Source organism: Alosa alosa, chromosome 11, assembly GCF_017589495.1.
Source record: "Alosa alosa isolate M-15738 ecotype Scorff River chromosome 11, AALO_Geno_1.1, whole genome shotgun sequence".
In the NCBI taxonomy this organism is placed as follows: Eukaryota; Metazoa; Chordata; class Actinopteri; order Clupeiformes; family Clupeidae; genus Alosa; species Alosa alosa.
In genome coordinates this window covers 4,784,011-4,797,219 of record NC_063199.1, presented here as the reverse complement: position 1 = coordinate 4,797,219, position 13,209 = coordinate 4,784,011, and positions in this window count along the sequence as shown.

Sequence of the window (13,209 nt, the reverse complement as noted above, 5' to 3'; positions counted from 1 at the left end):
ACATTTTGAAGAAAACTAATGTATGGAAATATGGAAATAACGATATGAAGAAAACTAATATATGGAAATCATAACAAAATCCACCTCATATATTTGCATTGAAGTGCATGCATCACTTGGAGGGAGAGAAAGCGAAGCAAAGAAACCAGGCTCAAAGTGCAGAACAGTGTGTGTTCTGACCTGTTTAAAAAGCAAGGTTTACCTTGATTAGCTTTGATTGATTAATTAATAACAGATCATTGAGCATGCATGCTGAGACTTAGCTAAGTGGGAAGCCAGTGGCTGGGCAGGGGTGAGGCAGAGAGCTTGCTGTGGGTGTAATTGTATGTGGCTGGGTGGCCTGCCTCCCCCTGCACAGGGAGGGAGAGACTGGCTGAGGGAGAGAGAAAGAGCGGCCTTGTGGTCTCCAGAGTAGCAGCGTGTCACAGCACGTCCGCCCAGTGTCTCCACGTTCTGACACCTCTCTGCGGAGGAGGCAAAGATAGCTCAAAGATTTAATGGTTTCAGGCCATATGTTGAAGGGCAGTGTGTGTGTGTGTGTGTGTGTGTGTGTGTGTGTGTGTTTGGCACCCACACCCACATGAGGTTGCTGTGCTCCCTAATTAGATAAAGTTGCATAAAGACATTCTGCATGGGTTTTTCTTGCAATTCTACACTCATTGTGTCTTTTCAAAAGGGCCTTCATTATGCTTTTTAATATATGTGACATTTACATTTGTTCTATTTAATTTATATGTGACATTTATTTAGCCAAATGCTATATTTCTGCACAGCAGCTTTTGAAGCATCACATTTTTTTTTCACAACCCATCTTTAAGGAGCAATTACTGAAATCATGCAGTCATACTTTGGCACGTTAGCGAACACCATTTAACACTTCATCTCTCTTTTACCTTCGCCTCTGTGGTAGCCCTCTATTGTGGCCCTTTTGTACTTGGGCGACAAACGAGTTCATAGCGCCTGTAGTCTGGGCTTCTCCAGGCTTCCTCAGCATTAGATCTGCTGCCCTTTATCTCATTCGAACGTTGCACAGAAAAAAGATTTGCCTTTAAAGGAGCGGCAGTCAGGTTTTTTTTTTCCCTCACCCTCCTCTTTCTCCCCCCTCTTCGTTTTTATTTAAAAAGGCTCTGCCTCATGTTTGAAGTTGTAAATGTGACAGAGGACTTCAAGAAGGGAGAGCAGAGACTGGCAGTCCTCAAGACGAGTGAGGGGAGGAGAGGCGACATGCTTTTTCTCCCCTTCCAAAGGGAGAGTCTGTGGCCAAGCTTGATTATTAGAGATGAAGGATGCGCTGGGAGAGGGGCCTGGGATTGTTAAGTCCTTGAATCTCTACCACCAAAGTCGCCCATGGTAACATTCTTATCCGCGTTGCTCTCACTGGCTTTGATGGCTCAATCAGTCTTTTTCTTTTTTTTTATATCCTTCACTTTCCTAAGTAAATATGCAATAAACAAAAGAATAATCTATTTTGGTTTACTTTTTCAGGCTTCCAAATTGTCCAGTTTTCACCAAAATGGTTGCAAAGTCTGAAACTGTTAATAAATAAATATTTAAAAAGCATTTTTGAATACATTAAATCACAGTGTTGTGGCAATGAGGCTACTTGGCCAGAGATACAGAACCAACATCTGTTTTGCTTATATTGAATTAACATCAAACAAAAAACTTTGAGGAAATTACTTTTAAGAATTTGGCATTTGTGCTGATGAAGTTGTTGTACACTGTGAGTATTTGTGTATCACTTAACATTGATTATGAGCAAGCTAGCTTGTAATTACCTTGCGATTCCCTCGTTGTGACTGTGTACGTGTGGAGAGACCACATTGCCATTCACTTTGTAAAACATGATTTTTTTTTAGTCATGCTAAGTTGCAGTGTGCTCACATCCCAGCCTCAAAACATGGCCGAGTCGTGGAGCTGAGCAGACTCCGGCAGCCAGGCAGTGTGGCTCAGTGACTCCCCTGCACACAGCCCCGTCGTGCCCTCCACCCTGGGTTTCGAGTGTCACTCAAGCCCCTCGCTGCCAAAAGCTGTTTTTCATTTCGAGCCCGGCTGTCTGTTATTGTCAGCATATTTGAGAAGTCCTAAGTCCTAAAATGAGTCTTGTATTATTTTAGACTGGACTGAATTTTGCACGGCAGGGGACTGAAAATGAGACCTTCCATCAAAAGATTGCCTGCAGCGCCTTCCACTCGCCGCGGCAATCGGGAGAGCTCACACTGTGAGAAAACACACTCTTTGACCACGCAATTATATATTTATTAACAACCCCTTTTGATGATTTCTCCTTTTTTTTGCCTTTTGGCTTTATCTGTTGTTGGTTGCTCGGAGTAGAGGAGGTGGGTGGAGACGCAAAGCTGCCGTGAAAATATGGGCGGCCTTGCGGTTTGGTCTGTATAAAGATTAGTGGTGGCTGCAGACAGCACCAGGCAGACGGAAAGGCGCTGACCCATAAAATAAGGTGTTCCTTCCCCGCTCGCACCTTCCCCGGCCGAGGTACACCTCGCAGATGAGGTGCACCGCCGCTGGCGCAGTGACGGATTGGTGAGAGGGAAAGAGGAAGAGGAACAACACGTAAACAAACAAGTGCAGTTGTAGTGGTCTGGGCGCAGAGCCAGAGGAGCGGCCAGATTGGTACTTGAACCTCAATCTCAGACAAGGACTGGATCATGGTGCTGTGTTTTGTGATTAATCTGGAGATGGGACAGTGTGTTGTTGGTCATGGTACAGGCTTGATGTAGCTGTACAAAGAAACATGCTCAGTAGTGATATGAGTTTGGGAAGGAAATCAGACTATCACTAAAATGAAATTTTATTTGGAGTGGAATGTTGGTATATGTGTACAGTATGTTTGTTTTGTACATTGCTTGGAGAAATATTTCAGACATGTAAAAACATGAAATATGTACTGTACTCGGTTGACACACTAGAGTTGTCTCATGCCTGTTTCTATATTTGTTTGCAGAATGACCCTTCCCCTTTGACAGTAGCTGATTTACAGTTAAAAAGTCATATATGCTAGCACAGCTATGGCTAACATATAGAAAAAGGTTAGCTCAATTGAGCTGACTTTCTCTGAGCTTAAAGGGGAAGATAGCATTTGCATCTAAAAGTAGAGTGATTTCAACAGGGAGAAAAGTCAAACAACAACAAAAAAGCATTGGCATAATCTAGAGCAACTTCAACTGGCTCTGACCTTTTGGGAAGGATCCATATCTCTTCTTCCTGGAAGAAATGGTGGTGATGGCAAGCAGTATTGTCCTTTGTGTCTAGTGAAGATATCGAGTGTTTGAAGTGTTAACACTGACACTAAGCCTCTGGGGCAAGTGGGTGAAGGCAGCATGTCACACAATGGGACAGGACTTGGATCTTTGCTTCCCCGGCGACGACCTTTGACCCCAGACGGTTTTCAGGGTTGCAGTAGCTTGGAGTCTTCCGAGGCAGCGTCTGCTTTGATCAGATCAAGAGATGCCTTGCTAAAATAAATAAATAAGGGAATAAATTATCCATGCTAAAATGGGCAAGGGTTGTAATCTCCTCCAGCAGAAGTGTACATTTTTGGCTGTATTTTATTGTTGCAATACTCCCATAAACTGCTACATAGGAATGCACAGATTTGATAAAATTACACAATTTGTTGCTCGTTCAAAAGTAAACAAATGTGCTTGGAGAATTTCATCATGAATTGGACTATTCGGAAGGAAATGATGCAGACAAATCTTAGCAGAAAGTGGTGACAAACATCAGTGGTAGGAGCCTAATGTTATGAGTTTAGTCTCAGTAAATAGTTAAGCAGAATAACATTGCTTACTGGAACAGAAATCATATTGTACCACTTACTGTGGAATGCTGAACTGAAGAAGTAAGTGGTAATAATTTCTACAAAAACATGAGACATAATCAGTGTCCAAAAATAAAAAATGATCTGCAAGACTTCAACAACTAAATGTGTTATATAAGGTATTATATCCTTAGCTTTTACAGGCTAAACTCTTCGTTTTGCGTGCTCCATTATAAAAATGAGATCAGTTTCTGAATCATGGACAATATCACAGAGAAACTGTCTCTCTGTGGCTGGCCTGTACCATGAGCTTCCACCAGTCTGTCTGACGTGATCCATTGAGGCCACACATAAAACAGCTTCCCATCTGCACTTAGAGCATGGCTATCAGCTGTTTTTTTTTATTCACCCCCTTCCATCTTCCCATGGTCCAGCGCATTTTTCCCTTTTTTTTTCATGCTTGTGTGTCGTCTGACCCCGGTCTTTCCCGTGCCGGGGCTGCAGTGACCGAACGAGAGGCAGAGCTTTTTTTTTTTTTTTTTTTTTTTTTTCAAAGGCGCTGTCCACTCACATCGAGTCAGGAGCCTCCTCTTAGAACCCGGCTCAGAGATCACAGGGAGTTGAACTCAGGGAAGAGACGATGACCCCCCACCCCCTCAATTCCCTTCCAGGCTTGATCGGATCCTGGCCCAGTCAAAGCCGGCGGGCACCAGGGTCTCTGGACAGCTCCCCTGGCCTCTGCGGGCCGCCGTGCTGTGATGGCACAAATGAGAGAGGGCACCAGGGAGCGGTTGCCTGGTGACATGCAACCCCCCCCCCCAGCCCCCCCCCCAGGTCCCACCAGCTCGCACAGAACAAGCGGCAGAGAAAAGGCAAATGACATGGCCGCCAGGCATGGGCTGCACTGAGACCACCAGACAGGCAGCGTGTCATCCAGTGGCTGTCCTTTTGGTTCGCCGTCTGATGTGTGGGCAGCTGGGATCAGTGTTGGGCCAGCGATGAAGGGCTGCTTTTGGAGACTAAGATACTAAACAGCTGAATATTAATTCAGGCATAATTACTGCCCGGTTTGTTGGCTCGGTAGTGTATGAGTATGTGATTGCATGTTTACTAGTTTTGGTGAAAATTAATTATGTGATATATGTTATGCGGCGTGAATTTGTATCGCACAGACGTACTTGTTTTCTTTCACCAGCGCAAAAGAAGACATACTTCTCTGAAGCTGCACCTACTGCAGATCCATTTAGCCGGCATTTGACATTGTTTGCTAGCGTGAATTTCAGGGTGAGGCGCGAGGGCCCAATCCCGAAGCCTCGCACTTTCATCGACATGCAGATTAGGCACATCAAAGCGCGGTGACACGCTGTGTGGCTCTCGACTGTAAGTTTAGCCGCAGGTTGCGGCGCTGGGCACTAACAGTCTCGTGTTGACACGCGGGATTACTCTCTCTGTGATTTTGACCCTGCCCCTGCTTGACTGGGGTTGTCCGCTGCCAAATCCCGCGCGGCATTCATTAAGATTATGTTTTTTTTCCTCTCCCCTCCGCCATATAACGGTGAGCGTGGTCTGTCTTGTGTGGCCACGGTGAGTGGACTGCAGAGACCACTGCGGTAAGAGGTGGACAGGGGGACTGAATTTTAAACGTGGCGATCGCCGGCTTCCTGTTGACCTTGTGGAGAAAGCCCCCGTGATCTCATTTTTTGCTTCAGTGGAATGCTGCCTGATGCGGCTCTGTTGCAGTGTTCCTCCCGCTCAAACAGAGGGCTCTGCGGAGTCTGACAATGGCACAGCACTGCAGGCTACCTCTCTTCCCGCTTTGTGTTCGTCCAAATAAGTGGAGAGGAAAAATGATTTAATTCCTACAGCTTTGATATGGAGATTACACTGACCTCCTGTTTAAATACTTCAAAGACTGAAATTAAGTGCCAGAAAACTTAATCCATCAGATTTGTTCACTCTCGGTTTTGCCTTTTTCAGTTTCAAGGAGCAGGAGGAGGTGTGGTCTGTAGGCTGTTTTTTTTTTTTTTTTTCATTTTCTAATACTGCTGAAAACCATCCATTTATGTTAAATTCTTCACCACAGTTGTGAGCTGTGCTCATTTTGTTTTGTTTTTGTCTTTAATGGAGACAGGAAAAGTAACGTATTATTCGCGGTGGCAGAAGTTGATCCTGGACAAGAGGTGGGGATTCAGTAGCGCTGTAAATTAGAGTATCGATAGCTGGCAACGATGAGGAAAGTGAGATGGTGGAGGGAGATTACTGGTATTGCTAGTGCCCTGTCTTTATCCCCCTCTTAAAAAAATAATCTGCTAGGTGGTGGCAGTAATATGACACCATGGTGCTCCAGCGGCAATGCAACCTGAACTGGGACCCTCTCAAGGTTGAGACCTGCAGGTCAATAGAGGCCACGAAGGTAAGTGCCACACATGGAGGGCTAGCCCACAATCCATTCCTGTCCGCTGCTGTCGGGAATGTTTCCCCAGTAACTTGTATGGATCAAAGGCTAATATCAGGTGGCCGTAAGTCCCTACAACTGGGCCCCATGTTTTTCCAGGTTTTGGAGACCCCACGGCTCCCAGGCCTCCTCTCTCCTCCACCGTGTTTGGGGACAAACAGAGGTAATAGGGTGTGTCTGATTTACCTGACAGCTAGATCACCGGGGGAATCAGTTGGTTCGGAAAAGACGACATCCACTACCGCTACTGTTGTGGTTTACATAACAGTAGTCACAAAGGATATAGCAGACCACAGCAGGATTTTCCCCCTGCTTCCGCCATTTTTCTCTGAATGACAGGACCTCCTTACGTCTGCTCTCGTATACCCAATAAGCACGGTCATGGGAATTGACTTTTACGGAGACCTGGAGTATTTGCCTAACCCTGAGTGCTCGTCTCCTCCATGGCTTTATGTGACTGAACACATTTACAAGTGACAGCAGTCAGTTATGTGGCTTCCTGCGAGAGACGTCCTGCAGTGCTAGTTAGCTTAGCGTGGTGGGCTGTTTAGGATTTATAGACAGGGAGGGGACACTAAATATCACATGTCTGACTCTAAATGCCATATTCATCTTTACATCATGTCTGTGTTCTGTCACTCAAAGTTATGTTTATTGTTGAATGTGAGTACACATACAGTAATCAGAAAGTGGCCTGGATGAGCTCACACTCATAGGGCTGTGGAAAGCCATTTTTTGAGCAGGGGGGAGTTTAGTTTTAAGCAGTATTTATTTATTGTTATTTGTTTAGTTTTGCATGAGCTTTTGAATTTAGTAAGGTTGCTTTAATGTTTTATTGTAAACACAAATCATTTTGGTTGGTAATATAGTTCAAATAAACAATGGAAAAACACTTTTTGGCCTAGAGTTGACAGTAAATACTTAAAATGTATACATGTTTCAGTAAGTGGTATACAATTCATAATTAATTATAAAAATGTCACATAATTATTACTTCAAATGTTACATACAACAAAACATATTTGATGGAATGTTTAATGAGGGGGATAAGAGATTCAATATAGATTAATAGATTTCTCATATAGATTTTGGGTATTTTGGAGAATTGATTCTTCATAACTCTCTCTCATGGACACACACACACACACACACACACACACACACACACACATACAGTTGCACATGTGGAGCACAGTGTGGCCTTTCCAGCTAAGTTCATAGGTGAGAGGTCACAGGCTCGTCTGGTCGAGTTTCACTCAGTGCCACTGTACTGACCTTTAAATCACAATACCAGCTAATGGATAACTCATGATTCCTTTGCATTGTCACTGCTAATATGCTGAGATTGGCATCAACGCTGGCCTCACTTGACCATGGCTAACCCCTGAGATACGTCAAGGTCTGTAGACAAACAGATGATTCAGTGTCTCTGAGTTCTGCCCTTTGCAGAGTTTCACTGGAGGCCAAGATGGTAAGACCCTTGAAGGAAAATAGCCTTGCACCAGTCAGAGTTGCTTCTCTTGTGAGGATATGTTCTTGGCTAATAGCAATCAGATATATTAGACGTTTGAACTGAAAAGGGAACAAGGGAGGGCATGGAGGTCTTTTTTACATGGGAATCTTCCGGTAATCACATGTGTCCTTGTCCTAGTGATCAATGCCTTTAACAAACAGCAGTTTTCACCTTTTGTTTTGCCCTTGTAGGAATGAAAAGAAATGAATAGTTTACATTACACAGGATGCACAGGCTTCAAAAGCTGCGTCCATTGCAGACTATTGCTTTATAAACTGGGAGATATTAGCATAGAAAGCCATTTCCTGTGGAGGACATCTACTGACCACAGCAGTTGTGTGGGTGAGATGCTTCGTGCTGCACTGTGTGGTTAATTACAAGAAACAACAACCTTAACATTACTCCTTTTTAATAAACCGATCCTCATCTGGAGAAGGAAAAAAGGTCAGGGCACTTATTTCAAGCATGGTAACTGATGACTGTTTGACCCTGGGCACCCTAATTAATTAATGGCTTTACATTTGAAAAGATCATTTTCTGGTCATCTACTAAGCTCAGCAGTTACCAGTATAATGCAGTTAATCAAAGGCCTGTTTACCTTTCCTGTGACGTCAAGGTCAGTCCAGACACAGAATCCAGACAGCACAGAATCCATGGTGATTTAGTGATAGGATTCGGATGTATATACTTCTTTTGTATCCCTGTTAGGAAACCTGTAGAAAGAGTTTCTATTACCGCTAATAATATTGAATAGTGTCATTTATGGAGACTGTAACATACAGTACAGTTTTAGAAGCCTGTCATCATCCTGTTCCTATCCACTTCTCAACACATACTGTACACTCTCTCTCTCTCTCTCTCTCTCTCTCTCTCTCTCTCTCTCTCTCGCTCTCTCTCTCTCTCACACACACACACACACCTGTTAAAGCCCCTGACTCAGAGAATCCGAGTTCAGACCACCGGTGGAAGATGTTTCTCCATTTTGTCTGACATGGCTCACACATCTGGCACCAAATTGCCCTCACTCAGTGATGACTTCACATGGCAGCGAGTTGGCAATTAGAATGTCAAGTTCTAAGAAAAAAAAGAGAAAAGAAAAGCTATCATCCCTGTGCTGACCTCACATTCCCCTGACCTGGGTGAGGAGAGCCTCCTCCTCGCTGCTTGCACCCCTCCCAATCCCACAATGCCCCTGGGTCTCTCTCCTTCCTGCATGGACCCAGCTTCACTGTGGCGTGGAGCCATTAAACACCATTATGACCAGTACCATTTCATGGTCAGAGAGCATTTCAGCACCAGCATGTCCCCCACCCCAGAGTTATGAAAACCCTGTGTGTGTGTGTGTGTGTGTGTGTGCCCCAGGCCTGGCAGCACTGGAGCAGTCTCTGATGCATTCTCCTGCGTTGCGCATTACCGTCTTCCTTTGCCCTGGACTTTTTCATGACATCTTCATGCTGTGCACTTTGACTCTGCATGTGTGATGACAGAAAAGGCTTAGAAATGATCAATAGCCTGTGGCCGGGCAGGGGGAACTCCCCACTGGATTGCTCACTAGTTGCTCACTTCACCTAATTGTGATGCGGTGCAAAGTGATGGTCTTGATCTTTTTTTCAAATGCACGATTGAAGTTTATTGTCTGCATCGCTCCCGAATTAAAACAGTCCAGTTGCTTCTAGAGGCAGCTATGCATTCTATTTAATAGCTCCCCTGGAGGCTGTTGTATTGATTCATGTTTCCGTGTGTGCTTTTAAAGAGGCTTGCTAAATGTCCCTCTCAAAAAACACAACTGCATTTAAAGGCCGATGCGGCTATGCAACTCGACGATTCGTTTAGTTGGAGGGTTAGTGCTTTGATTCCCGGCGCCTCCAAAATGAGCGCTAACAGTTTGAACTCGCTCGCCTGCACAGGCCTGGTTAATATGTGGAGAGGTGCTAAACCCGCGATGATGGTATGAACGAGGTGAAAGACGATATGTGCAGTGAGGTGGGATTGTAATTAGTTCCAAATGCAAACATTTGGGCCTTCGTGGGGGCCTTACCCCCTCCTCCCAAGCCCCCACCCATAGACTGAAGACCCAATCAGGAGTCAGAACATCTGGAGTTCCTCAGAAATAAAGTAATCAAAATTGACACCAAGCTGCTCTGTGAAGTCTATCTCTAAGAGTGCGCAATCTGGAGAAAATAAATAAAGGAAGAAATCAAAATCACGCCGTGCTTGAGAGGTGTTATGGTCGTCACTAACGAACAGCACAGTTTTATGCTATGTGATCGTAATTATGTGGCAACATTGCATCTGCCGTCAGTCAGCTGGTTTTCCTCCACCTCGTAGTCTCTGACAACTTCAGCTGGTAGAGGTAGAAGCACAGACCCTCCCTGATGTAGTAGCTAGGCTTCTATCCTCCAGCGGCTTTCTTTCATAGGCTGATATGGAGAGGAAGTTGTAATTGATCAGTGTTGTAGCTCCCCGTGTGTTTTTGCTGCAGGCCACTTGTCTCTCTCCCTATGCATATTTCAGCTGGCCAGGTCAGTCGGCCCTGATTTATATGCAACTGTGGTAAAGGAGTGAAAAAATGAGGAGAAAAAAAGAGAGAAAAAACACATACTGCTGATCGAGGTTGGCATGGTAATGACTTCCTGTAGACTTTTGTGAAAGGGGCATACTAAGAGAGGGAGAAAGAGGAACAAAGAGAGGGAGAAAGAGGAACAAAGAGAGGGAGAAAGAGAATGCGAGAAAGAAAAAGAGAGGGAAAGAGAAGAAAAGGGAAAGAAAAACAAATCAACCTACTGTCAAGATGCACACAAACCTAGCAGTCCATGGAGCACTGACAGTCTCCACAGCTGTGCATTTTACGCTATGTGAAGCCCAATAATTAGCATTCAGATTTTTCCCCTTCCTTCATTGTATAGTGGGGGTGTCAGGATTGGTGGGGGGTGGGTGGGAGTACAGGTGGGATATACAAATCGAACTGATTCATTCATTACCCTATCCCTTTGTTCCCCCATACACATACAAACACACACACTTAAACACATTCCCTCCAGTATGGCTGACTTTACCCCCTTCCTCCCAGTCTTGGCAACCCTGGAGGAGATGCTCTTCTCTGGTTTCTTATGATTTGTGTCAGTGTTACAGTTGTCAGCTTGAAGCTGTCAGAAAGGCCACAGTCCTCCTGGATGAATGCAAACATGCCAGTTCTGCCTGATGCGCCTGTGGATGACAACCGAGAAGAGAGACTCTCTCTCCCTCCCTCTTTTTCTCTCTCTCTCTCTCCCTCCCTCTCTCTCTCTCTTTGCCCATCTCAGCGTGTGCTTCTCTTCAGCCCCAGACAGCCAGCTGTTTGCTGTGAAAAAAGACTGTTTACAGATAATGGAGGAAGATCATTTCAAAAGCAGATTGGCTGTGGCTGGCTGCCTCTTGCTACAAGAGAGCTGGAAATGCGGCCTGAAGGGTTTCTTAATTGTGGTTTGTTTTGTCCTGATCATCTACGCCTAGGAAAAAAACATGACACTTGTCTAATTAGTCAGTGGTTTATTGGCATATCTGTACATTTGTCTAATGTACACCTAGTCCACTGGTCTAATAGATACTTGATTTAACAACAAAAAAAAAACTACAGTACAGCATTTATTTCTGTAAGTACAGCACAAGGTATAATGAACATTATTTGCATGTTGCGATCCCTTATACAGTGTTCTAAACACTATACTTTATTTACAAACAAGTGAGTGTGTCTGTGTGTGTATGTTTTGTCCTACAGGCAGAGGTGGCAGGACGAATCAGCAGGCCTCACGACAAACCACCCTGTCACGGGAGATGGAGAGCCTGGCCAACAGCAGTGACTGATTGTTAGCATTAGCGCCTGTGAGTGTGATTAATATGCCTGGACCACAAGTAGCACGCTGGAAAAGACACAGAGAGACAGAGAGAGAGAGAGAGAGAGAGGGAGAGAGAGATGTCCAAAAAAGTAAAGCCGAGGTGAGCACATGTCACCCTTTTAAAGAAGATAATGCATAAGCTGTGCTCTGGACACCGCTGTGGAAGAATGAATGACCATGTGACTCCAGGGGCCAGGGCATTAATTTCTCACCTACATAAGAGTGTGTGTGTGTGTGTTTGTGTATGTGTGTGTGGTGTGTGTGTATGTGTGTGTGTATGTGTGTGTGTGGTATGTGTGTGTGGTGTGGTGTGTGTGTGTGTGTGTTTGTGTGTGTGTGTGTGTGTGTGTGTATGTGTGTGTGGTGTGTGTGTGGTGTGTGGTGTGTGTGTATGTGTGTGTGTGTGTGTGTGTGTATGTGTGTGTGTGTGTTTGTGTGTGTGTGTGTGTGTGTGTGTGTGTGTGTGTGGTGTGTGTGTGTGTAATAAGGCCTAATGAGCTTGTTGTACGGGATGCCACAGATTAGATGCCGGGAGAACACAGTGTTCTCTGCTATGGTGAATTCTCTCCACTCTCATAATTGCTTCACTATGAAGGCTTTTTCCAACACCTCCATCGACACCCCCACCCTCCTCTTTTCTTCCTCCCTCACTCGCTCTCTCTCCCCTCATCCCTCGTTCTCTCTGAACAGTCATAGCATCTGCTTCCTTGTATGAACTTCCTGTATGCTCGGCCCACTTCAACGACACTCTCACAAGAGGTTGCTTCAGCTGGGGTTTTTGCAGCACAATATGTTTGCTCCACCCCACAAATGCTAACACCCTTTTTGTGTGTCTCTTGGAGACAACTCTATTTGATAAATGCAAACAGCACAATTTCGTCAAATTATGTTAAATCAACAGTAACTAGGAATGCCATTTAACACTATAAAAATGACTAACACAAAAATCTATTTGAGTTTGATTGTTGTTTTTCATGTGAACAAAAAGAAACCGGGTGTACTTATGATAATGATTGGAGATGTACACACAACAATGCAAACAAACACTCAAATTGTGCTCATTGAAGTCATGTAATTAATTTTAGGCACTATGTTGTTGAATTGGTTATTAGTCTAATTAATGTACGCCTAGTATTCTAAAACTTTTTTTTGTTCATTAATTGTTTCATTAATGAATATGACACCATGGCTGATCTTGTCTCTGCATTTGTACACGTGCAGGTCTGTGTGTCTCTGCATCTGTGTGTGTTTGTGTGCGTGTGTGTGTGCATGTGTGTTTGTGTGCGTGTGTGCAGGCATGTGTATGTGTGTTTCAGTGTGGAGTGGGAGTGAGGGTCAGAAAACAAATATCCAAACAAATATCCTAAAGTGAAGTTGCATTCCATCAATTAATTAAATCACTTGTTATTCAGATTTTTACAACTATACAAAAATAATGGAATGTTTTAGTTTTAGTTGGTAGTTGTTTGTTTTACAAGCCCATCAAATTGCAATTACTTTTATCACTTAAAAAAGTAACCTCTCTCTCCTGCTATCGACAGCCATTATAATAAGCCTGATTCTCCACAAAAGACTTCCTCCACAC